The sequence below is a fragment of the Equus quagga genome, chromosome 7, assembly GCF_021613505.1.
Source record: "Equus quagga isolate Etosha38 chromosome 7, UCLA_HA_Equagga_1.0, whole genome shotgun sequence".
Taxonomy (NCBI): Eukaryota; Metazoa; Chordata; class Mammalia; order Perissodactyla; family Equidae; genus Equus; species Equus quagga.
The window spans coordinates 58,553,216-58,557,452 of NC_060273.1; the positions used below are offsets into that span (position 1 = coordinate 58,553,216).

At 39.7% G+C, this 4,237-nt stretch overlaps 1 pseudogene; it reads left to right on the top strand.

Moving 5' to 3' along the window:
- The first annotated feature begins 709 nt into the window (after positions 1 to 709).
- Positions 710 to 3,019, top strand: LOC124241806 (tigger transposable element-derived protein 1-like; annotated as a pseudogene).
- Positions 3,020 to 4,237: the final 1,218 nt, after the last annotated feature.

Consider the following 4,237-nt stretch of genomic DNA (forward strand, 5'->3'; position numbering starts at 1 on the left):
TCAGTGTGATCCGAACAGGATCACTATGAGTTCCCCTTTTCTTAGTGAAAGTAAATTTTCACCTTACTCAAGAAAACACAGTCCAGTGCTTCTCATACATTACGGTGCGTAAGAGTAACTTGGGGATTTTGTTAAATTGTAGATGATGATTTGGAATCTCTGGGATGGCACCCAAGATGCTGCACTTACCGGAAGCTCCTAGGTAATGCTGACATTGCCAGCCCAAGGACCATCCTTTGAGTAGCAGAGGTCTACCAGCTGATAGAATCACGTGAGAGTGACATGCCAGTACTGAGATAGAGTAAATGCAGACATACTTTGTTTTCTCGTGCTTCGCAATATTGCGTTTTCTACAATTGAAGGCTTGTGGCAACCCTGAGTCGAGCAAGTCTATCAGTGCCATTTTTCCAAGGGCACTTGCTCACTTTGTGTCTCTGTGCCACATTTTTTAAATTCTTGTAGTATTTCAAAATTTTCTTTATTATATTTGCTATGGTGATCTGTGACCAGTGATCTTTGATGTTACTATTCTAATTGTTTGGGGGCACCTTGAACCATGCCCCTATAAGACATAGAACTTAACCAATAAATGTTGTATCCATTCTCACTGCTCCACCAACCTGCCACTCCTCTCTTTCTCCCTCTCCTCAGGCCTCCCTATTCCCTGAGACACAACAATATTGAAATTAGGCCAATTAATAACCCTACAATGACCTCTAAGTGTTCAAGTGAAAGGAAGAGTCATACGTCTCTCACTTTAAATCAGAAGCTGGCAATGATTAAGCTTAGTGAGGAAGACACATCAAAAGCTGAGATAGGCCAAAAGCTAGGCCTCTTGAGCCAAACAGTTAGCCAAGTTGTGAATGCAAAGGAAAAGTTATTGAAGGAAATTAAAAATGCTACTCCAGTGAACAAATGAATGATAAGAAAGTGAGACAGCCTTATTGCTGGCATGGAGAAAGTTTTAGTGGTCTGGGTAGAAGATCAAACTAGTCACAACATTCCTTCAAGCCAAAGCTTAATCCAGAGCAAGGCCCTGACTCTCTTCCGTTCTCTGAAGGCTGAGAGAGGTGAGGAAGCTGCAGAAGAAAAGTTTGAAGCTAGCAGAGGTTGGTTCATGAGGTTTAAGGAAAGAAGCCATCTCCATAACGTAAAAGTGCGAGGTGAAGGGCCAGTCCCATGGCCACGTGGTTAAGTTTGAGTGCTCCACTTGGGTGGCCCAGGCTTTCACCAGTTCGGATCCTGGGTGCAGACCTAGCACTCCTCGTCAGGCCATGCTGAAGTGGCATCCCACCTGCCTCGACTAGAAAGATCTACAGGTAGCATATACACCTATGTACAGGGAGACTTTGGAGAGAAGAAGAAGAAGAAGAAATAAAAAGACTACCAATAGATATTAGCTCAAGGCCAACCCTAAAAAAATAAAAGTCCAGGGTGAAGCAGCAATTGCTGATACAGAGGCTGCAGCAAATTATTCAGAAGACCTAGCTAGGATAATTAATGAACATGGCTACACTAAACAACAGACTTTCAACGTAGATGAAAGAGCCATGTATTCAAAGAAGATACCATCTAGGACTTTCATAGCTAGAGAGGAGAAGTCAATGCCTGGCTTCAAAGTTTCAAAGGGCAGGCTGACTCTCTTGTTAGGGGCTAATGTAGCTGGTGACTTTAAGCTGAAGCCAGTGCTCATTTATGATTCTGAAAATCATAGGTCCCTTAAGAATTATGCTAAATCTACTCTGCCTTTGGTCTATAAATGGAACAATAAAGTCTGGATGTCAGCACATCTGTTTACAGCATGGTTTACTGACTATTTTAAGCCCACTGTTGAGAGCTATTCCTCAGAAGATAAGGATTTTTTTCAAAACATTACTGCTCATTGACAATGCACCTGGTTATCCAAGAGCTCTGATGGAGATGTACAACAAGATTAATGTTGTTTTCATGCCTGCTAACACAACATCCACGTTGTAGCCCATGGAGTAAGTAGTAATTTTGACTTTTGAGTCTTATTATTTAAGAAATACATTTTGGGGGCTGGCTCCGTGGCCAAGTGGTTAAGTTCGCGTGCTCCGCTGTGGCGGCCCAGGGTTCAGATCCTGGGCGCGGACATGGCACCGTTCGTCAGGCCACGTTGAGGCAGCGTCCCACATCCCACAACTAGAAGGACCTGCAACCAAGATATACAGCCATATACGGGGGGGTTGGGAAGATAAAGCAGAAAAAAAAAAAAGAAGATTGGCAGCAGTTGTTAGCTCAGGTGCCAATCTTTAAAAAAAAAAGAAAGAAAAAAATACATTTTGTAGGACTACAGCTGCTGTAGATAGTAATTTCTCTGATAGATCTGGGCAAAATAAATGGAATACCTTCTGGAAAGGATTCACCATTCTAGATAGCATTAAGAACTTTAATGATTCGTGGGAAGAGGTCAAAATATCAACATTAACAGGAGTTTGGAAGAAGATCTTTCCAACACTTGTGGATGACTGTGACGGAGTTCAAGATTTCAGTGGAGGAAGTAACTACAAATGTGGTAGAAATAGTGAGAGAACTAGAATTAGAAGTGGAGCCTGAAGATGTCATTGAATTGCTGCAATGTCATGATCAAACATTCACAGATGAGGAGTTGATTCTTACGGATCAGCAAAGAAAGTGGTTTCTTGAGATGGAATCTACTCCCAGTGAAGATGCTGTGGAGACTGTTGAGATGACAACAAAGAACTTAGAACATTACATAAACTTAGTTGATAAAGCAGTGGCAGAGTTTGAGAGGACTGATTCCAATTTTGAAAGAAGTTCTACTGAGGGTAAGATGCTATCAAACAGCATCTCATGCTACAGAGAAATAGTTGCTGAAAGGAAGAGTTGATCAATGCGGCAAACGTCATTGCTATCTTGTTTTGAGAAATTGCCACAGCCACCCAAGCCTTCAGCAACCGCTATCCTGATCAGTCAGCAGCCATCAACATCAGGGCTAGACCTTCCACCAGCAAAAAGATTACAGCTCGCTGAAGGCTCAGATGATGGTTAGCATTTTTTAGCAGTAAAGTATTTTTTAAATTAAGGTAAGTATATTTTTTTATACATAATGCTATTGCACACTTAATAGACTATAGCATAGTCTAAACATAACTTTTGTATGCACTGGGAAACCAAAAAATTTATGTGATTCACTTTATTGCGATGTTCAGTTTATTGCAGTGGTCTGGAACTGAGCCCACAATATCTCTGAGGTGTGCCTTGGTCACATCATAAGTCATTCCATTGAATTTTTGATAATCTGTATGTATTTGGTCAGTTTGTAAGTTGGTTGGCAAGCCATCTGTCTCAAATATTGGTTATTTTCTCAGATGTTCTGTTCGGTTCCTGGTTTAGAAACCAACATCCATTTGTCTTCGTGGCAGCTAGAATAGCGAATTCAGCTAGCTGGAGGGATTCATAGAAATATGAATATTGCACCTTCAAGTTTGTAAGAAAAAAAAACTTTCTAAAATATTTATATAATTTAAGCAAATAAACACCCTCTCTGAGTACAAGGATCATGTCCTTCCTCAATAATGTCTCTGGTGACACTCAGTGTTTTCAACATGATGGACATGAAGATGCTAAATAAACAGTATTGGTTTATTAGCTAATTGATGAGACATACTCACTGGACACTAAAACATGCTTTTTACGTCTATGGAATAACTAAAGAGGGAGAGACCATGCCAAAAATGACAAATTGCATGGCATAAACAGTGAATGTAATTTGGCTAATGAAAGGGAAAATTGAAAGCAGTGAAATAAGGCTTTGAGGGAGTGATAATCTGCAAAAAGGTAGAGAAAGAGGGCAGGGAAAAGACATTTCAACCTTTTATATGGATAGTTTTACATCCAGAGTCAACATCATGCTTGACTTAGGATATCTAATGAGACTGCAGACCTAAATGGTGTACTTGTAGGACCTTCTGTCACATAATGTCGGGGATAATATATTAAGCCAAGGAACATGTGAGTTATATTACAACTGCAAGGGAATAAAAATTAAAACCTTTCATGTGGAAATAGACATAATCGTGCTACATTTCCCTGTTGAAGAGCATACAGTGGCAATTTTTCTTCATATAATATTACATTAGTTTTAATTCTTATTAATAAGATACAAGAGTCATTAACACTATTAAAAATCTAATTATGTTAGCAATTTTCCATCATGTCATATTTGAGTAGTTAAGTATTGGTATTTGTTTTT